Source organism: Hyla sarda, unplaced genomic scaffold, assembly GCF_029499605.1.
Source record: "Hyla sarda isolate aHylSar1 unplaced genomic scaffold, aHylSar1.hap1 scaffold_1104, whole genome shotgun sequence".
Taxonomy (NCBI): domain Eukaryota; kingdom Metazoa; phylum Chordata; class Amphibia; order Anura; family Hylidae; genus Hyla; species Hyla sarda.
This window is the reverse complement of record NW_026607724.1, coordinates 29,407-52,148: the sequence shown is the minus strand read 5'-3', so window position 1 is coordinate 52,148 and position 22,742 is coordinate 29,407. Positions and strand designations below refer to the sequence as shown.

General features: G+C 47.8%; 5 non-coding genes across 5 annotated transcripts; all 5 read right to left on the bottom strand.

Annotated features, from left to right (window-relative positions):
* Window positions 1–2,162: 2,162 nt before the first annotated feature.
* LOC130300926 (U2 spliceosomal RNA) lies at window positions 2,163–2,353 on the bottom strand. The gene has a single exon (XR_008851657.1). It is a non-coding gene; the product is annotated as a U2 spliceosomal RNA (small nuclear RNA).
* A 2,088-nt stretch (window positions 2,354–4,441) lies between these two features.
* On the bottom strand, window positions 4,442–4,632 carry LOC130300906 (U2 spliceosomal RNA). Its single transcript, XR_008851646.1, has one exon. It is a non-coding gene; the product is annotated as a U2 spliceosomal RNA (small nuclear RNA).
* A 2,082-nt stretch (window positions 4,633–6,714) lies between these two features.
* LOC130300904 (U2 spliceosomal RNA) lies at window positions 6,715–6,905 on the bottom strand. Its single transcript, XR_008851645.1, has one exon. It is a non-coding gene; the product is annotated as a U2 spliceosomal RNA (small nuclear RNA).
* A 2,081-nt stretch (window positions 6,906–8,986) lies between these two features.
* Window positions 8,987–9,177, bottom strand: LOC130300925 (U2 spliceosomal RNA). Its single transcript, XR_008851655.1, has one exon. It is a non-coding gene; the product is annotated as a U2 spliceosomal RNA (small nuclear RNA).
* A 2,080-nt stretch (window positions 9,178–11,257) lies between these two features.
* Window positions 11,258–11,439, bottom strand: LOC130300922 (U2 spliceosomal RNA). The gene has a single exon (XR_008851654.1). It is a non-coding gene; the product is annotated as a U2 spliceosomal RNA (small nuclear RNA).
* Between the last annotated feature and the right edge of the window lie 11,303 nt (window positions 11,440–22,742).

The following is a 22,742-nucleotide window of genomic DNA, read 5'->3' as shown; positions in this document are numbered from 1 at the left end:
AGGTAGGACAAACTCCCAGGATCCTCCTGACCAGACACTTGATCTAGCCAAAAGGCCGAGAAGCGATAACCGTGAAAGGGGCGGGCCCAACAAGGTGCCCTTCATGGGCACTATCACTGCTTGCTGTCAGGGAGGCTGCCAGACAATTTTCCATGCACACTCTGGGCTGGGGGGCAGTCAACCACCAGTACACACAGCAGAACCTAAACCCATACCATTATTGCTAAGCAGCAAGACAGGGGCCCATTGCACTCCCACGGGGCCTTTTTAAATGCAATCCATAACCCGGATTTGCCAGGAACCCTTCTTACTCCTCCTACTTGCATGTGACACTGGGCTTAGGATCTGCATAGGAAACACACACACAAGCACACACCTACCTTTGTTGCCTGCAGATGCCTCCTTGGCTGTCCCCAAACGGTATCAAACCAACACCCACGGGAAGCTGTAAGCATAGAGGACATGCCTGCACCCCATTGGACTTACCTGTGTGGGTTAAACCCGGGTTATTTGACAACCTATGGCGGTGATGGTTCTGCTCAGGCAGAGCAGTGCTGATGCTCCTCATAAAGCTGTCGCTGCTGTGAAGGTTCTAGGTGACATCACAAATCCCTATGGTTACATACACAACAAAGCTGGGTTGTTGTTGTTTACACTCTGCAAGGCCTGTGGAAGTGAGTGACATCATAGCACTGTAGTTCTGAGGGTTCTAGATGGATGCAACAATCTCCTGTTGCTTCTATGAAGGCCATAATAGACGACATCACCAAACAGCTCCATAGTCACATACACAGCAAAGGAGAGATGTTGTTTACACCTAGTGATGTCAGTGGTATTGAGTGACACCACAGCACAGTGCTAAGGCTCCTGGGCCTGGACACAGCAGCGGCTGCAATATCTCAACGGAGAATACGTTTATATATATGTGTGTGTGTGCGCGTATATATATATATATATATATATATATATATATATATATATATATATTTCTCCGCCGAAATCACTTTTAAACCCATTTCCACCTTTTTTTCCCTTCTCTTCCTCTTACTTTTTTTTCACGTTTTTTTACGTTTTTCTCCTTTTCGCCTCTTTTCTGGGCGTATTATTCTTCTTTTTCTTCTTTTTTTTCGTCTAATGCATACCCCATCAGTGCAGCAATGCTTATTCAATACCGCCAGCAGATGGAGACACTGGGGGATAATTTTCTAAGGATTTATACTGATTTTTCCTGTCTGAATTTGTCGCACAGAAAGTTGCAGGCCAAATATGTGTGACATTTCTGCGACTTTAGCTTCTAGAGCATTTTTACAACATTATACATAGGTGCTGAATACATAAAAAGCGACTGTTCAGCGACAGACAAGTCGCATCGGCTGAAAGTAGGCCAGAATGTCAGTCCATGTTGGAGCAGGTTTAGATACAGTCTAAAGTATAGATCTCAAAGTCTGTGCACAGAATTTAGCAAGGGCCTCGCACCTTCTGATGCATCAGGTAGGTGCACAATAGCATAGCCTAACCCTCTGTACTTTGGTCTATATTGATGCGGGACATAGACAGCCAGCTGATGACCAATCCATTAGTGCAATGGATGGCTGGAAGCATTTGTCTTTGCCTTTGCAATACCACAGAAGCAATGCATGGTCAATGTACAGCAATGACACACCTGTGTGAACAGCCAGGAGACCCCCCCCCCCCCCCCATGTTATGTTACATAGTTACATAGTTAGTACGGTCGAAAAAAGACATATGTCCATCAAGTTCAACCAGGGAATTAAGGGGTAGGGGTGTGGCGCGATATTGGGGAAGGGATGAGATTTTATATTTCTTCATAAGCATTAATCTTATTTTGTCAATTAGGAACATTCAGCACCCACCCGCTATCAAGGCAGCTGCCTATCATGTCATGCCCTACCTGCACAGGTGTGCTGGCTACTCAAATGATCCAATTAAGGAGGCCATTTAGTCAGCAGCAGCAGAAGTCCTGTGCCTGGACGCTCCAACAGCGGCCAGACACAAGCAGAAGCAGAAGCAGCAGAAGCAGCAGCAGCACCACCTTTTGTTTTTTGGCTGCAGCAGCAGCAAGGCCCACAGGGCTGGCTAGCTGGCTAGCCAGCAAGCAGGTAGCAATGAAAGTAGGAATCTTTCTTTTTAACCCTGTAAGGGGGTGGTGCACTGTACCCGAAGATACTGCCATATCGGGTCAATGCATAGGGCGACGGAAGCAAGCTTCGAAATCGGCCCCCGTTCTCAAAAATCCATTTAATATATGGTCCCCAGATAGGGGACGTATCAGATATTAAACTGATAAGAACAGATACTACACTTGATCTTAGCCAAAAGGCCGAGAAGCGATAACCGTGAAAGGGGCGGGCCCAACAAGGTGCCCTTCATGGGCACTATCACTGCTTGCTGTCAGGGAGGCTGCCAGACAATTTTCCATGCACACTCTGGGCTGGGGGGCAGTCAACCACCAGTACACACAGCAGAACCTAAACCCATACCATTATTGCTAAGCAGCAAGACAGGGGCCCATTGCACTCCCACGGGGCCTTTTTAAATGCAATCCATAACCCGGATTTGCCAGGAACCCTTCTTACTCCTCCTACTTGCATGTGACACTGGGCTTAGGATCTGCATAGGAAACACACACACAAGCACACACCTACCTTTGTTGCCTGCAGATGCCTCCTTGGCTGTCCCCAAACGGTATCAAACCAACACCCACGGGAAGCTGTAAGCATAGAGGACATGCCTGCACCCCATTGGACTTACCTGTGTGGGTTAAACCCGGGTTATTTGACAACCTATGGCGGTGATGGTTCTGCTCAGGCAGAGCAGTGCTGATGCTCCTCATAAAGCTGTCGCTGCTGTGAAGGTTCTAGGTGACATCACAAATCCCTATGGTTACATACACAACAAAGTTGGGTTGTTGTTGTTTACACTCTGCAAGGCCTGTGGAAGTGAGTGACATCATAGCACTGTAGTTCTGAGGGTTCTAGATGGATGCAACAATCTCCTGTTGCTTCTATGAAGGCCATAATAGACGACATCACCAAACAGCTCCATAGTCACATACACAGCAAAGGAGAGATGTTGTTTACACCTAGTGATGTCAGTGGTATTGAGTGACATCACAGCACAGTGCTAAGGCTCCTGGGCCTGGACACAGCAGCGGCTGCAATATCTCAACGGAGAATACGTTTATATATATGTGTGTGTGTGCGCGTATATATATATATATATATATATATATATATATATATATATTTCTCCGCCGAAATCACTTTTAAACCCATTTCCACCTTTTTTTCCCTTCTCTTCCTCTTACTTTTTTTTCACGTTTTTTTACGTTTTTCTCCTTTTCGCCTCTTTTCTGGGCGTATTATTCTTCTTTTTCTTCTTTTTTTTCGTCTAATGCATACCCCATCAGTGCAGCAATGCTTATTCAATACCGCCAGCAGATGGAGACACTGGGGGATAATTTTCTAAGGATTTATACTGATTTTTCCTGTCTGAATTTGTCGCACAGAAAGTTGCAGGCCAAATATGTGTGACATTTCTGCGACTTTAGCTTCTAGAGCATTTTTACAACATTATACATAGGTGCTGAATACATAAAAAGCGACTGTTCAGCGACAGACAAGTCGCATCGGCTGAAAGTAGGCCAGAATGTCAGTCCATGTTGGAGCAGGTTTAGATACAGTCTAAAGTATAGATCTCAAAGTCTGTGCACAGAATTTAGCAAGGGCCTCGCACCTTCTGATGCATCAGGTAGGTGCACAATAGCATAGCCTAACCCTCTGTACTTTGGTCTATATTGATGCGGGACATAGACAGCCAGCTGATGACCAATCCATTAGTGCAATGGATGGCTGGAAGCATTTGTCTTTGCCTTTGCAATACCACAGAAGCAATGCATGGTCAATGTACAGCAATGACACACCTGTGTGAACAGCCAGGAGACCCCCCCCCCCCCCCATGTTATGTTACATAGTTACATAGTTAGTACGGTCGAAAAAAGACATATGTCCATCAAGTTCAACCAGGGAATTAAGGGGTAGGGGTGTGGCGCGATATTGGGGAAGGGATGAGATTTTATATTTCTTCATAAGCATTAATCTTATTTTGTCAATTAGGAACATTCAGCACCCACCCGCTATCAAGGCAGCTGCCTATCATGTCATGCCCTACCTGCACAGGTGTGCTGGCTACTCAAATGATCCAATTAAGGAGGCCATTTAGTCAGCAGCAGCAGAAGTCCTGTGCCTGGACGCTCCAACAGCGGCCAGACACAAGCAGAAGCAGAAGCAGCAGAAGCAGCAGCAGCACCACCTTTTGTTTTTTGGCTGCAGCAGCAGCAAGGCCCAAAGGGCTGGCTAGCTGGCTAGCCAGCAAGCAGGTAGCAATGAAAGTAGGAATCTTTCTTTTTAACCCTGTAAGGGGGTGGTGCACTGTACCCGAAGATACTGCCATATCGGGTCAATGCATAGGGCGACGGAAGCAAGCTTCGAAATCGGCCCCCGTTCTCAAAAATCCATTTAATATATGGTCCCCAGATAGGGGAAGTATCAGATATTAAACTGATAAGAACAGATACTACACTTGATCTTAGCCAAAAGGCCGAGAAGCGATAACCGTGAAAGGGGCGGGCCCAACAAGGTGCCCTTCATGGGCACTATCACTGCTTGCTGTCAGGGAGGCTGCCAGACAATTTTCCATGCACACTCTGGGCTGGGGGGCAGTCAACCACCAGTACACACAGCAGAACCTAAACCCATACCATTATTGCTAAGCAGCAAGACAGGGGCCCATTGCACTCCCACGGGGCCTTTTTAAATGCAATCCATAACCCGGATTTGCCAGGAACCCTTCTTACTCCTCCTACTTGCATGTGACACTGGGCTTAGGATCTGCATAGGAAACACACACACAAGCACACACCTACCTTTGTTGCCTGCAGATGCCTCCTTGGCTGTCCCCAAACGGTATCAAACCAACACCCACGGGAAGCTGTAAGCATAGAGGACATGCCTGCACCCCATTGGACTTACCTGTGTGGGTTAAACCCGGGTTATTTGACAACCTATGGCGGTGATGGTTCTGCTCAGGCAGAGCAGTGCTGATGCTCCTCATAAAGCTGTCGCTGCTGTGAAGGTTCTAGGTGACATCACAAATCCCTATGGTTACATACACAACAAAGCTGGGTTGTTGTTGTTTACACTCTGCAAGGCCTGTGGAAGTGAGTGACATCATAGCACTGTAGTTCTGAGGGTTCTAGATGGATGCAACAATCTCCTGTTGCTTCTATGAAGGCCATAATAGACGACATCACCAAACAGCTCCATAGTCACATACACAGCAAAGGAGAGATGTTGTTTACACCTAGTGATGTCAGTGGTATTGAGTGACATCACAGCACAGTGCTAAGGCTCCTGGGCCTGGACACAGCAGCGGCTGCAATATCTCAACGGAGAATACGTTTATATATATGTGTGTGTGTGCGCGTATATATATATATATATATATATATATATATATATATTTCTCCGCCGAAATCACTTTGAAACCCATTTCCACCTTTTTTTCCCTTCTCTTCCTCTTACTTTTTTTTCACGTTTTTTTACGTTTTTCTCCTTTTCGCCTCTTTTCTGGGCGTATTATTCTTCTTTTTCTTCTTTTTTTTCGTCTAATGCATACCCCATCAGTGCAGCAATGCTTATTCAATACCGCCAGCAGATGGAGACACTGGGGGATAATTTTCTAAGGATTTATACTGATTTTTCCTGTCTGAATTTGTCGCACAGAAAGTTGCAGGCCAAATATGTGTGACATTTCTGCGACTTTAGCTTCTAGAGCATTTTTACAACATTATACATAGGTGCTGAATACATAAAAAGCGACTGTTCAGCGACAGACAAGTCGCATCGGCTGAAAGTAGGCCAGAATGTCAGTCCATGTTGGAGCAGGTTTAGATACAGTCTAAAGTATAGATCTCAAAGTCTGTGCACAGAATTTAGCAAGGGCCTCGCACCTTCTGATGCATCAGGTAGGTGCACAATAGCATAGCCTAACCCTCTGTACTTTGGTCTATATTGATGCGGGACATAGACAGCCAGCTGATGACCAATCCATTAGTGCAATGGATGGCTGGAAGCATTTGTCTTTGCCTTTGCAATACCACAGAAGCAATGCATGGTCAATGTACAGCAATGACACACCTGTGTGAACAGCCAGGAGACCCCCCCCCCCCCATGTTATGTTACATAGTTACATAGTTAGTACGGTCGAAAAAAGACATATGTCCATCAAGTTCAACCAGGGAATTAAGGGGTAGGGGTGTGGCGCGATATTGGGGAAGGGATGAGATTTTATATTTCTTCATAAGCATTAATCTTATTTTGTCAATTAGGAACATTCAGCACCCACCCGCTATCAAGGCAGCTGCCTATCATGTCATGCCCTACCTGCACAGGTGTGCTGGCTACTCAAATGATCCAATTAAGGAGGCCATTTAGTCAGCAGCAGCAGAAGTCCTGTGCCTGGACGCTCCAACAGCGGCCAGACACAAGCAGAAGCAGAAGCAGCAGAAGCAGCAGCAGCACCACCTTTTGTTTTTTGGCTGCAGCAGCAGCAAGGCCCACAGGGCTGGCTAGCTGGCTAGCCAGCAAGCAGGTAGCAATGAAAGTAGGAATCTTTCTTTTTAACCCTGTAAGGGGGTGGTGCACTGTACCCGAAGATACTGCCATATCGGGTCAATGCATAGGGCGACGGAAGCAAGCTTCGAAATCGGCCCCCGTTCTCAAAAATCCATTTAATATATGGTCCCCAGATAGGGGAAGTATCAGATATTAAACTGATAAGAACAGATACTACACTTGATCTTAGCCAAAAGGCCGAGAAGCGATAACCGTGAAAGGGGCGGGCCCAACAAGGTGCCCTTCATGGGCACTATCACTGCTTGCTGTCAGGGAGGCTGCCAGACAATTTTCCATGCACACTCTGGGCTGGGGGGCAGTCAACCACCAGTACACACAGCAGAACCTAAACCCATACCATTATTGCTAAGCAGCAAGACAGGGGCCCATTGCACTCCCACGGGGCCTTTTTAAATGCAATCCATAACCCGGATTTGCCAGGAACCCTTCTTACTCCTCCTACTTGCATGTGACACTGGGCTTAGGATCTGCATAGGAAACACACACACAAGCACACACCTACCTTTGTTGCCTGCAGATGCCTCCTTGGCTGTCCCCAAACGGTATCAAACCAACACCCACGGGAAGCTGTAAGCATAGAGGACATGCCTGCACCCCATTGGACTTACCTGTGTGGGTTAAACCCGGGTTATTTGACAACCTATGGCGGTGATGGTTCTGCTCAGGCAGAGCAGTGCTGATGCTCCTCATAAAGCTGTCGCTGCTGTGAAGGTTCTAGGTGACATCACAAATCCCTATGGTTACATACACAACAAAGCTGGGTTGTTGTTGTTTACACTCTGCAAGGCCTGTGGAAGTGAGTGACATCATAGCACTGTAGTTCTGAGGGTTCTAGATGGATGCAACAATCTCCTGTTGCTTCTATGAAGGCCATAATAGACGACATCACCAAACAGCTCCATAGTCACATACACAGCAAAGGAGAGATGTTGTTTACACCTAGTGATGTCAGTGGTATTGAGTGACATCACAGCACAGTGCTAAGGCTCCTGGGCCTGGACACAGCAGCGGCTGCAATATCTCAACGGAGAATACGTTTATATATATGTGTGTGTGTGCGCGTATATATATATATATATATATATATATATATTTCTCCGCCGAAATCACTTTGAAACCCATTTCCACCTTTTTTTCCCTTCTCTTCCTCTTACTTTTTTTTCACGTTTTTTTACGTTTTTCTCCTTTTCGCCTCTTTTCTGGGCGTATTATTCTTCTTTTTCTTCTTTTTTTTCGTCTAATGCATACCCCATCAGTGCAGCAATGCTTATTCAATACCGCCAGCAGATGGAGACACTGGGGGATAATTTTCTAAGGATTTATACTGATTTTTCCTGTCTGAATTTGTCGCACAGAAAGTTGCAGGCCAAATATGTGTGACATTTCTGCGACTTTAGCTTCTAGAGCATTTTTACAACATTATACATAGGTGCTGAATACATAAAAAGCGACTGTTCAGCGACAGACAAGTCGCATCGGCTGAAAGTAGGCCAGAATGTCAGTCCATGTTGGAGCAGGTTTAGATACAGTCTAAAGTATAGATCTCAAAGTCTGTGCACAGAATTTAGCAAGGGCCTCGCACCTTCTGATGCATCAGGTAGGTGCACAATAGCATAGCCTAACCCTCTGTACTTTGGTCTATATTGATGCGGGACATAGACAGCCAGCTGATGACCAATCCATTAGTGCAATGGATGGCTGGAAGCATTTGTCTTTGCCTTTGCAATACCACAGAAGCAATGCATGGTCAATGTACAGCAATGACACACCTGTGTGAACAGCCAGGAGACCCCCCCCCCCCCCCCCCATGTTATGTTACATAGTTACATAGTTAGTACGGTCGAAAAAAGACATATGTCCATCAAGTTCAACCAGGGAATTAAGGGGTAGGGGTGTGGCGCGATATTGGGGAAGGGATGAGATTTTATATTTCTTCATAAGCATTAATCTTATTTTGTCAATTAGGAACATTCAGCACCCACCCGCTATCAAGGCAGCTGCCTATCATGTCATGCCCTACCTGCACAGGTGTGCTGGCTACTCAAATGATCCAATTAAGGAGGCCATTTAGTCAGCAGCAGCAGAAGTCCTGTGCCTGGACGCTCCAACAGCGGCCAGACACAAGCAGAAGCAGAAGCAGCAGAAGCAGCAGCAGCACCACCTTTTGTTTTTTGGCTGCAGCAGCAGCAAGGCCCACAGGGCTGGCTAGCTGGCTAGCCAGCAAGCAGGTAGCAATGAAAGTAGGAATCTTTCTTTTTAACCCTGTAAGGGGGTGGTGCACTGTACCCGAAGATACTGCCATATCGGGTCAATGCATAGGGCGACGGAAGCAAGCTTCGAAATCGGCCCCCGTTCTCAAAAATCCATTTAATATATGGTCCCCAGATAGGGGACGTATCAGATATTAAACTGATAAGAACAGATACTACACTTGATCTTAGCCAAAAGGCCGAGAAGCGATAACCGTGAAAGGGGCGGGCCCAACAAGGTGCCCTTCATGGGCACTATCACTGCTTGCTGTCAGGGAGGCTGCCAGACAATTTTCCATGCACACTCTGGGCTGGGGGGCAGTCAACCACCAGTACACACAGCAGAACCTAAACCCATACCATTATTGCTAAGCAGCAAGACAGGGGCCCATTGCACTCCCACGGGGCCTTTTTAAATGCAATCCATAACCCGGATTTGCCAGGAACCCTTCTTACTCCTCCTACTTGCATGTGACACTGGGCTTAGGATCTGCATAGGAAACACACACACAAGCACACACCTACCTTTGTTGCCTGCAGATGCCTCCTTGGCTGTCCCCAAACGGTATCAAACCAACACCCACGGGAAGCTGTAAGCATAGAGGACATGCCTGCACCCCATTGGACTTACCTGTGTGGGTTAAACCCGGGTTATTTGACAACCTATGGCGGTGATGGTTCTGCTCAGGCAGAGCAGTGCTGATGCTCCTCATAAAGTTGTCGCTGCTGTGAAGGTTCTAGGTGACATCACAAATCCCTATGGTTACATACACAACAAAGCTGGGTTGTTGTTGTTTACACTCTGCAAGGCCTGTGGAAGTGAGTGACATCATAGCACTGTAGTTCTGAGGGTTCTAGATGGATGCAACAATCTCCTGTTGCTTCTATGAAGGCCATAATAGACGACATCACCAAACAGCTCCATAGTCACATACACAGCAAAGGAGAGATGTTGTTTACACCTAGTGATGTCAGTGGTATTGAGTGACATCACAGCACAGTGCTAAGGCTCCTGGGCCTGGACACAGCAGCGGCTGCAATATCTCAACGGAGAATACGTTTATATATATGTGTGTGTGTGCGCGTATATATATATATATATATATATATATATATATATTTCTCCGCCGAAATCACTTTTAAACCCATTTCCACCTTTTTTTCCCTTCTCTTCCTCTTACTTTTTTTTCACTTTTTTTTACGTTTTTCTCCTTTTCGCCTCTTTTCTGGGCGTATTATTCTTCTTTTTCTTCTTTTTTTTCGTCTAATGCATACCCCATCAGTGCAGCAATGCTTATTCAATACCGCCAGCAGATGGAGACACTGGGGGATAATTTTCTAAGGATTTATACTGATTTTTCCTGTCTGAATTTGTCGCACAGAAAGTTGCAGGCCAAATATGTGTGACATTTCTGCGACTTTAGCTTCTAGAGCATTTTTACAACATTATACATAGGTGCTGAATACATAAAAAGCGACTGTTCAGCGACAGACAAGTCGCATCGGCTGAAAGTAGGCCAGAATGTCAGTCCATGTTGGAGCAGGTTTAGATACAGTCTAAAGTATAGATCTCAAAGTCTGTGCACAGAATTTAGCAAGGGCCTCGCACCTTCTGATGCATCAGGTAGGTGCACAATAGCATAGCCTAACCCTCTGTACTTTGGTCTATATTGATGCGGGACATAGACAGCCAGCTGATGACCAATCCATTAGTGCAATGGATGGCTGGAAGCATTTGTCTTTGCCTTTGCAATACCACAGAAGCAATGCATGGTCAATGTACAGCAATGACACACCTGTGTGAACAGCCAGGAGACCCCCCCCCCCCCATGTTATGTTACATAGTTACATAGTTAGTACGGTCGAAAAAAGACATATGTCCATCAAGTTCAACCAGGGAATTAAGGGGTAGGGGTGTGGCGCGATATTGGGGAAGGGATGAGATTTTATATTTCTTCATAAGCATTAATCTTATTTTGTCAATTAGGAACATTCAGCACCCACCCGCTATCAAGGCAGCTGCCTATCATGTCATGCCCTACCTGCACAGGTGTGCTGGCTACTCAAATGATCCAATTAAGGAGGCCATTTAGTCAGCAGCAGCAGAAGTCCTGTGCCTGGACGCTCCAACAGCGGCCAGACACAAGCAGAAGCAGAAGCAGCAGAAGCAGCAGCAGCACCACCTTTTGTTTTTTGGCTGCAGCAGCAGCAAGGCCCACAGGGCTGGCTAGCTGGCTAGCCAGCAAGCAGGTAGCAATGAAAGTAGGAATCTTTCTTTTTAACCCTGTAAGGGGGTGGTGCACTGTACCCGAAGATACTGCCATATCGGGTCAATGCATAGGGCGACGGAAGCAAGCTTCGAAATCGGCCCCCGTTCTCAAAAATCCATTTAATATATGGTCCCCAGATAGGGGACGTATCAGATATTAAACTGATAAGAACAGATTTTTTTTTTTTTTTTTTTTTTAAACCTTCAGGTTTGGACATTAAAACATCAAAATCCAACTCCATACTTCGTCACTTAGACTTTCTGAAGTAAAGTCCAACTCATCATTAGGTCTTTCTTTTTATTTTCAATTTCAAACAAACATAAATACCATCACCAATTACAAACTTACAAGATATCTCCATTTCAAAAACTTCCATATCCCCTCAGCATCCTTATCCCCCAAATTCTTCCTATCACACAAATAAACAACATATAACCTATCTAGAATCATCTTAATACAACCCTCCACCGACACGTTTTTTCTTTTGAATACACATAAATTCCTAACATCCCAAAGTACTTCTTTAATAATGGCAAGCAACACAAAAAAAACCCTTTCCTTATCTCTCCCTACCATACTAAGTCCAAACATAACCACATCATACGACATATACCTTATACCAGTCAATTCTTTAAACAGCAATCTCATCCCTTTCCACACACCTTGCGCCATTTCACAATTCCAAAATACATGCATCACACTCTCAATCCCATCACACCCATCTCTTGGACACCTCTCATACCTTCCAATCCCTCTATTTCTTTGAAATTCTCTTACCGGTAACGCACCATGCAAACTCTGCCATACTATCTCACGTTGTCTATTTGTTACTCCAACAGTCATTATACTCTTCCACACTCTCCCCACATCTACAGCTCTCACCATATTAATTGAACATTCAACTTCGTCTTTTTTAATGTACCCAATCATACTCTTTTTACTCACAAACACTTCTGGACCCACACCAATCAACCTATAATTCTCCAAAAATTTCACCACATATACATACCAACTAGGACACACAAAAGCATAAGGCACTCTCAAATCTCTTTCCAACCAACCCAATTTACATAACACACTGCCACCCAAATATCTCACCATACATGCACAACTCTTTTCACCTCCCATCATTCTTTTCAAAGCAAAAACAATATTCACACCCAGATACACATCAACATTCGGAAAGTCCATTCCTCCATTTTTACCATCTTTCATTACAATCTCTCTCTTAACTCTTTCCATCTTTGTACCCCACAAAAACACAAATAACATTCTTTTCACCTTCCGCAAAACCATATAACTTGGCGGAAACACAACAGCAACATATAACAGTATTGGCAAAATCACACTCTTCACTATCATAACCTTACCAACCATTGACAACTCTCTCAACCTCCAAAAATTCAATTTCTTTTGCACTCTCTTCCCCACATCCTCCCAACTATTTCTACCATCCAACCGTTCATCCATCTTCACCCCCAACACCTGAATAGGCCCTTCCACCCCTTCCATACCAACATCTTCACTCTGAGTCACACCACCAAAACATTTATATTCACTCTTTCCCCAATTGACCTTAAAACCAGACGCACCACAAAACAGACTTACCAATAACTTGGATCTTCTTATAGCCGCAACAGATTCACTTACCACACATACATCATCCATATAAGCCAACACTTTAACCTCTTTACCACGACCCCCCGGAACTCTCACACCTCTCACACATTTATCCTTACGCAATAATTCTAATAATGGTTCCATAGCACAAATAAAAGCAATAGGTGACAAGGGACATCCCTGTCTCACCCCTGAACATACTTTAATCTCCTCAGTCATCCATCCATTAATCAGAATCTTACTATACACTTCCTTATACAACATTCTCACAATATTCACAAAATCACCTGGAAACCCCATTTTAACTAGCACCTTAAACAAAAACCCATGCGACAAACGGTCAAAAGCTTTTTCAAAATCAATTGACAACACACGAACCACCTGCTTTCTACACATACCATCCCACAATATATCTCTCAACAAACACAAATTCTCACTAATTCTTCTTCCTGGCACACCACACACTTGCTCCTCCCCAATCACTTGCTCTATCACGTCCCTCATTCTATTTGTAATCAGCTTTGCAAATATTTTATAATCCACATTCAACAAAGTTATCGGCCTCCAATTCCTTACATCATTCACATCCCCTTTCTTATAAATCAAAACCACTATCCCACTCTTCATACTTTCCACCAATCTTCCATTAGCCCACATATACTTAAAGATACTCTCCATATCATCCTTCAGTACATCCCACAATTTCACATAAAACTCAGCCGGCAACCCATCCTCTCCAGGAGTCTTATTTTTAGCCATACTATCAACCGTCCTTTTAATTTCTTCCATTCCAATCTCTCTCATTAAACTCTCATACTCATTACAATCTACCTTCTTATCAATCACTTCCAGCACTTCCTCAGCCAAACCCCTATCACACTGTTTGACTGCATATAAGTCCTCATAAAACTCTTTCACCACATTCAGTACAGCTTTGCCTCTCACCAAACCACCATCCTTATCATACACACTCACTAAATCATCCTTTCTCCCAATCACTTTCTTAAAAAAAAATCTTGAACACTTTTCATCCTTCTCCAATTTGTCCACTTTTGCTCGGTACATTAACTCTTTTCCTCTTTCATTCAACCAATCCTTTATATCTCTTTTCACAGCATCAATCTTACCATCCACTCTCCATCCCTTCTTTTTCAACTTAATGAGAAACCCCAACCTTTTATTCAGCCATTCATACTTCTTTCTTTCCCTAGCTTTCCTTTTATAACCTTCCCTCTTGAAAAAAACCTTAGTTCTTTCTTTAACCCACTCCCACCAACACAATAAATCCAAAAATTCTTTTTTCTTCTCACACCATAACTTATACTTCTTAATATACCTATCATATACCTCCTTTTCATCCAACAGTTTCACATTAAGCTTCCAGTAACCCCTCCCACTTATGCAAATCTCATCCAACACCAAACCACAACTCACACGCTCATGATCAGAATAAATCACTCTCTCTTGCTTATACCACATACATCCTATCATTTTGGACACAAAACACATATCTAATCTTGACTCACTCCTTCCACTCTCAGCATGATATGTTGCTAACACAGGATTCACACCACACACTTCAACCACATCTCTTAACTTGAAATCACTCACCATACTCTTAAGCATATTTCCAGAAACATCCGCATCCCTCCCAATCTCACAGTTGAAATCACCTACTAACAACACTGGTTCCTTCCCAGACAAAAACCCCTTAATTATTTCAAACAAACCCACCCTCTCCTCCTTATTCACAGGTGCATAAACATTAATTAACTTAAACTTAAACCCATGTAACCCAACCTCCACCAACACACACCTTCCTTCCCTTAACACCATTTGACTACAAACTTTAAACTTATTATTCCTAAACAAAATCCCAACTCCATCATTTCTATTTACATTAGAGCAAGACCACACTGCTGGTCCATATCTCCACTCCTCCTTTTTTGGAGGAAAATCCAATCCACATTCCTGTAGACAAATTATGTCATTATTAGTTCCTGCCAATTCCTCCAGAATGGCCGCTCTTCTATTCTTATTTTTAAAGACTCTAACATTTGACAAACTAACCGAAAAAGACATATCAAATCAAATAACAACCCATAGGAAGAAAAAACCTAGAAGAGAGTTAATGAACTTTACGGCTCAGTGTCGAGGGAGAAGTTTCTTCTCCAATGCATTTATCCATTTCACCCTCAGATATTGCGGCAAAACGATTACTCGTCTCCACCACCGTCTGCTCCATCTTTTCACCACTGGCACCTCTCGCCGCCTTCCGTGGGGGACGAAAAAGATCTTCCTCTCTCTCTTTAGCACTTTCCTCTTCTGAATTCGACCATTCAACTTTTTGAGTGCCAGACACCTGAGGACTAGGCACCTCTTCAATTCTCACCTCCTCCTCCATCTCCTCTTCAATCTCCTCCTGCACCTTCTCTTCCACCACCGTTGCTTTCTCAATAATGCTAGCAATCACACTCTTTTCTGCCATGTCTGCCTTTGCCTTTTCCCTTTTTTTAATTGCCAAATCTTTTCTGGCCTCTTTCTCCTTCTCCCTCTTAGCCACCTCCGGACAATTTCTATACACATGTCCAACAAGGCCACAAAGATCACAAGTTCTGGGCTGTGGACAAGCTCCCGCCTCATGCCCTGGCATTTTACAATTTCGGCACTTCTTATTACCTGGACAAGCCTCTTTAACATGTCCAAAAAGCAAACAATCACGGCAAAACAATGGCTGGCCATAATAATAGACATAACCCCGGTTTCCAGCGATTGAAAAATTGGCCGGTGGGTGTTTCACTCCACCAATGCTCCCAGGATCCAGCTTCAGTTTTACAAAGAACTTCCATGTGCCATTAAACACACCCAAACTACTAGTTTGCTTCACTCCCCCTTGGACACTTTCACAGTAGATACTTAGAAAGTTCTTAATCATATCCGGGTCTAAGAACGGATTGTACATATGTACAAACAGAGTCTTCACTCCCATCTCAAACAGAGGAAAAAACTTTACATTTTCCAAGACAGGGTTATTAGCATTTCTTTTCAAACATTCATAGAAGTTCTGGCAATCAGCTTCATAGATGAAGGACACATCATATATTCCTTGCTTCCTATTCTCTTGCACACAGAACAAACTATCCATGCCAAAACCGCCCAATTTCTCCACAAGTTCATGTCCAATGTACTCAATCCGATTCTTACCCCGGTCAGAAGTTTCCACCACAAAACGTACAGTCTTCTCAATCGCAGGGAGGTGTTCCTTTCCAGCCATTGTTCTTCTCTTGTCTGTCGATTCCACAGTAAGATCACCACTCCGGATTCCTGCTCAGCAGAACACCCGCACCCCTGACCCAGACCAAGTTTTTTTTTTTTTTTTTTTTTGATTGAAAGAGCTTTATTTTCCGTTCAGTCATTACAAGTCGTACAATAAATTACAGTCACACAAAGCATGATAGTACGATACACAGCAAAGGTTCCCTAAGCTATACATCGCACACCATGCTACTCTAACATTCAGCTCAATCCTGCAATATAAAGGCACAAGAGATCAAACAAAAACCAAATAATACAATCTGTGATCGGGGTAGGGGTGTGGGCGACTATGTGGGGGTAGGGAGGGGGCAGATCACAGGGCCAAACTGTTGGGCTGTATCTTCAGGGGGACATGGGAGAAGGAGAGGGGTCTTCACTCCTCTTCTTCCTCATCAACGGCCGAGCTGTCCAAGATGGAATAGTCTCTAAGCAGGTTCTTGATGAACCTGCGGCAGTCCCGGACGGACATGTTTTCCCTGTTGATCACGAGGCGGTTCCTGGCAAGCCACACTGCGTCCTTAAAACAGTTCATAAGGCGCCAGGCCTCCTGGATGGCCTCCACGTCGTGGGTCCCAGGGAACAGGCCGTAAAGCACCGAATGGTACGATAGGCAGCTCCTGGGCACTGAGTCTCTGAGTTCCTGTTCTAGGGCGTCCAACAGACCCTGTGCAAAGGGGCACTGCCAAAACACGTGGAAAGATGTTTCCTCCACGTAGGGGCAACGGGGGCAGTACCGGGTCTTGCACAGGTTGCGGGCATGCATGAATGACCTGAGAGAGAGACCTCCCATGACGGCCATCCACGACAAGTCCTTGTGTCCATTGGTAAGCCGCTTTGAGGCCACATTGTTCCAAACTGTCTCTGCAGTGGCTGCGGGGAGTCCCGGAACCAGCTCGGTCGAGTCCTTAGCTCGGATGAGCTTGTGGATTGTCTTCGGCTTCCATAGGTCTGGTTTCAGTCCTTCCAGCTGGTGCTCCCTCACAAACCGGACAACATCCCCATAGAACCAGGGAGTGTTCCAGTTGTAAGGGATGGAGCTGTCCCACTTGTCCCAGCCCAGCTGTCTCCAGAGGGGCATGAGAAGCAAGCGAGACATGGACCTGCCCGCTGAGCCAGTCTTTTCTACAAGAGTCCGCTGCACCGTGACACATGCAAAGGAGGCCCTCAGCAGAGCGGGGATGTCGGGTATTCCCTTCCCACCCTTGCGGGGTTCCTTGTACATCACGGTCCTCTTGACTCTGTCCATTTTGCCCCAGACGAAGCCAAACACTGTCCGGGTGATGGCCTTGCAAACGGTGGTATGGGGAGGCCAGGCCTGTGCGGTATATTGGAGCACAGGCAAAACTTCACTCCGCAGGACAAGTGCCTTGCCTTCCATCGTGAGCTTTCTGGAGCTCCACAGTCCGATCTTTGAGTTTATCCTTCCTAGTCGGTCTTGCCAAGACTTAAGGGCCGCTCCTTCCTTCCCGAACCAGACTCCAAGAATTTGAATGAAGTCCGGCTTAATAGTAAAGGGGAAGGGGGCGGAAGAAGCCAGGTGCCACTCCCCGAAGAGCATGGCCTCCGACTTCCCGCAGTTGACTTTTGCCCCCGAAGCTCTGCCGAAGTCCTCGCAGGTCTGGACGAGTGCAGTCACCGAACGCTGGTCAGCGCAGAAGACGGTCACGTCGTCCATGTAGAGCGAGCACTTGACCTCGTGGCGATCTGGTCCTGGTGCGGTGATCCCTCTGATCTCTCCATTCTGCCGGATAGTCTCAGCGAAGAGCTCTATAACACAAACAAAAAGGAGAGGTGAAAGAGGGCAGCCTTGTCTAACCCCTGAAAGAATGGAAAAGGGGTCAGTCTTCCAGCCGTTCACCAACTCCGTGCTGTAAATGTCAAAATACATAACGTTAACAAAAGAGCAAAACATCTTCCCCAGACCCAGCCTGCGCAAAACCCTGTCCATGAATGCGTGGGAGACACGGTCGAACGCCTTCTCCTGATCTAAGCTGACCAGGGCGGCGCGGCCCCCGCGGTCCTGGATGTAATGGACCGTGTCTCTCACAAGGGCAAGGCTGTCGGCAATCCTGCGGCCAGGAATGCTGCAGGTCTGGTCCGGATGGACGATCTGCCCCATGACAGGTTTCAGCCTGTTGGCCAGCACCTTGGCGAGGATCTTGTAGTCCACGTTCAGGAGAGAGATGGGACGCCAGTTTTTCAGGTCACACCTCTCCCCCTTCCGCTTATACAAGATCGTGATCATCCCTTCCCTCAACGACGGAGGCATTCTGCCCCCCACCACCATCTCCTCGTACACCTCCAACAGGTCCGGACAGATCAGGTCACCCAGCGCTACGTAGAGCTCGGCCGGGAGACCGTCACTGCCCGGGGTCCTGCCGGGCTTAAAGGATTTAGAGGCAGAGAGCAGCTCCCCCACCGTCAAGGGATCGTCCATAGCCGCCGCACCTGCGGGATCAACAACGTTAGTGACACCTGACAGGAACCTCTCGGCGGCTTCGGGGTCGGATGACTTGGGGGCGTAGAGGTTGCTGTAGAAGTCGTGGACGACCCCCATCACTTCCTCCTTGCCGCTCCTCATGTGTCCGGTCTCATCTCGTAGCTCAGTCAGGGGCGTGTGGCCGGCATGGAGCTTCCTGAAAAAGAAAGAGTTACATTTCTCACCCTTCTCCAGGTTCTCCACCTTGGAACGAAAGACGATTCGCTTGGATTCCTCCTCAAAGTGCCTTTTCAAGCTCTTTTTGGTCTCCTCCAGCTCCTCCCTGACGTCCCAGCCACACTGGAGCAGGTCCTGCAGGGACCGCAGCTCGCGCTGCAGTTTCCTCAAGTCCCACTTCTTCGCACACGCCTGTTGTCTGCCTTTTGCCTGAAAGAAACAACGGAATTCGACTTTAACATATTCCCACCAATCGCTGATGCACTTGAACAGACATTTGTCATTTCGCCATACAAGGTAAGCATCCCTAAGTTCCTCCATGACCTCCCTCTGCTCCAACAGGGCACAATTCAACTTCCAGGAGCCCGGGCCAGGTGGGAATCCATGGCCCAGAGTCCCCCGGAATCGAATGGCCCTGTGGTCAGAGAAGAAGCAGGGGACCATAGAGTACGACACCTTTCTGACTGCTCTCGAAGTGAAGATGAAGTCTATCCGAGAACGGAGCGAGCCATCGGGGCGGCTCCACGTATAGTTTACGGAGCCGTTCCCGATGGACCCGACAACGTCCTGCAAGGATGCCTCCGTCACCATCTCAATCAGCAGTTTAGACGTCACGTCCAGGTTGGCGGATGTGCCAGAACTGCGCCCTTCCACCTCAATGGGGCAGTTGAAGTCACCACCCAACACTACTGCCCTAGTGGTGGCGAGTTCAGCCCGCAGGGCCTGGAGAACCTCCAGTCGGACATCCCTCTCAGGGGAGGCATACACGCTGATGAGCCGCACGGGCTCACCCGCCCAGGAACCGTCTGCGACAAGAAGTCTGCCACAGACGAGCTCCCGGACGGAATCAAGTGCAAAGTTACCTCCCCTGATCAGGATGGCCACCCCCGCAGACCTATTGTCGCCCCCACCAGACCAGTAGGAAGGGCCGTGAGGCCACTGCCTGGCCAGATGGTTGTAAGACCTAGAAGCAGACAAAGCACATTCCTGCAACATGTAAACATCACACCTCTGGGAATCTAAGAACGTAAGAACAGTCTGAAATCTGAACCAAGCTCTAATACTCCTCACATTAATGCAGAAGATGTTGAGATCAGCCATGGGAATAAAAAGAGAGGTTAGTTCTGATACTAGTTACCAGTCTGGTCGGACGGGTCCTCTTCTCTGGCGCCTGTCGGCTCCTGTGGCTTCTCGTAGCGCCCTTCCAAGAACTCGTCGTAGACCGTGTTGGACGGAGTGTCCAGGATTTTCTTAACCTCTGGGTCCTGCAGCAGCTCCTCCATAGATTGAGCTTGGACTGGCTCTGCTTGGACCTGCTCCACTTGGGCCTGCTCCATCACCTCCTCTCCTTCTGAAGCCTCAAGGCTCTCGCAGACCTGCTCCATCTCCTCCTCCTCATCTGAAGCTTGAGGGGTCTCGCAGGTCTCGATTATCTTTCTTTTGTGGGACTCTTCTGATACGTTGTCCCTTCCTTTCCTCTTCCTCTGTATGGTACCTGGGGGAGGAAGCACAGGAAAGTCCTCCGAAGGGCGGGCACCAGCAGCTGGAGGGGGGTTAGGTGCTGCTGGGCCAGGAGAGAAAGGAGGCTGGGTGGGGCGGGGGGCAGGAGAGAGTGCCCGGGCAGGGGAGGACGGGGCAGGGGTGGGCCGGGCAGGGGAGGACGGGGCAGGGGTGGGCCGGGCAGGGGAGGACGGGGCAGGGGTGGGCCGGGGTGGGGTACGGGGGGCAGGGGTGGGGCGGGATGGGGCAGGAGGGGCAGGGGTGGGACGGGATGGGGCAGGAGGGGCAGGGGTGGGACGGGATGGGGCAGGGGTGGGACGGGATGGGGCAGGGGTGGGGCGGGATGGGGCAGGAGATGGGGCGGGAGGGGCAGGGGATGGGGCGGGAGGGGCAGGGGAGGGGCGGGACGGGGCAGGGGTGGTGGCTTTCGCCTTCTTACCCTCCTTGGTCGGCTTGGCCATCCGTGGTGCTGGCTCCGGAGCTGGGGCTGGCTTCGGTGCTCTCGCTGCCACAGATGCCCATGTTCTCTCCCTCTGGGGGCAGTCCTTGTAGCTGTGGGCTGCCAGTCCGCAGAGGTTGCAGGTCTTGCTCTTGGGGCAGTCCTTGGTCGTGTGACCTGTCACACGGCAATACCTGCAGGCATCCTCCGTACAGTCCTTGCCCTCGTGGCCCATCTTGCCACATCTCCTGCAGGTCTGCGGCATGTCCGGGTAGAAGATAAGTCCTGTGGAGTTGCCCAAGGAAAATGTCGTTGGCAGGTGCTGTAGTCCGTCTGGAGAAGCAGGGTTCTTGTTGAGTCTGACGACCACAGACCACTTGCAGGTCCAGTATCCGAGTGAGTTCAGGATGCGGGTGGGCTCCCTCACCACGGTGCAGAAGCGCTTCAGGAAGGTCGAGATGTCCGTGCCTGGGGTGTGTGGGTTCCGCATTGAGACCGTCACCCGCCTCTCCTCTCTCTGAATAAGGCAGTTGCCCACAAAGCGAGAGAAAGGGGATTCGGGACTCGCCGCTTTCACCACCTCCCAGTATCTTCTACAGGTCCCAATGGTGGCAAAGGTGATGTAGAAGATTCCCGAAAAGAAGGTTGCTATTCCCAGGGTGTCAGCCGTGGGGAAGCCTTGATCCGCCAGCATCTTCTTGCAGAACACGTCGTGGGACATGTCCGGCACCCTTCCGTCCACGGGCTTGAGCTTCAAGGCAACAGTCTGCCTCATCCAGGGCTCCAGGGTTGGAGCTTCCAGGTTAGGAATTCTGCCGCCCTTCTGCCTTGCCGTGGTGGAGGTTGAAGCTTGCTGTGGTTGGGGCTGGACCTCCAGGCCTTGCCCTGCAGCCTCCTGGGTGGACTTGCTGGTTGAGGCCATGGCTTCTTCCAGCAGGCTCTTTTCCGCTTCCTTGCTTGCTTGTGGAGAGAGGCTTCGCAAAGTCTTCTTTCCCGGGTGGGAGGAGCTATGCAGATCCGGTCCCGGTGGGAGGAGCTATGCAAATCCTTCTCCAGAGGCAGCGAGTTTCTTCGAAAAGATTCTGCGCCGCCTTCCTCTTCGCCGCTGTTCCGGAATTCACCGCCGATTCCCTTCTTCCAGGTTCTTCGTCGGCTTCTTCCGGAGCTGCAGTCTTCAAGATCTTCTCCTTCTTCAGATGTTCCGAGGCAGGCAGGAGACGATCTTCAGGTGGTATGCTCTAGAGAAATGCGGTTCTAATAAGAACGAAAAGTACTGCAATCGTACTACGCAAAATCTCTACCACAATGCTTGGAGTTCTTCAGACCGTAGCGATCATGGTATCTCCCCTGCCAGGTTTACACTTGATCGGAGCCAAAAGGCCGAGAAGCGATAACCGTGAAAGGGGCGGGCCCAACAAGGTGCCCTTCATGGGCACTATCACTGCTTGCTGTCAGGGAGGCTGCCAGACAATTTTCCATGCACACTCTGGGCTGGGGGGCAGTCAACCACCAGTACACACAGCAGAACCTAAACCCATACCATTATTGCTAAGCAGCAAGACAGGGGCCCATTGCACTCCCACGGGGCCTTTTTAAATGCAATCCATAACCCGGATTTGCCAGGAACCCTTCTTACTCCTCCTACTTGCATGTGACACTGGGCTTAGGATCTGCATAGGAAACACACACACAAGCACACACCTACCTTTGTTGCCTGCAGATGCCTCCTTGGCTGTCCCCAAACGGTATCAAACCAACACCCACGGGAAGCTGTAAGCATAGAGGACATGCCTGCACCCCATTGGACTTACCTGTGTGGGTTAAACCCGGGTTATTTGACAACCTATGGCGGTGATGGTTCTGCTCAGGCAGAGCAGTGCTGATGCTCCTCATAAAGCTGTCGCTGCTGTGAAGGTTCTAGGTGACATCACAAATCCCTATGGTTACATACACAACAAAGCTGGGTTGTTGTTGTTT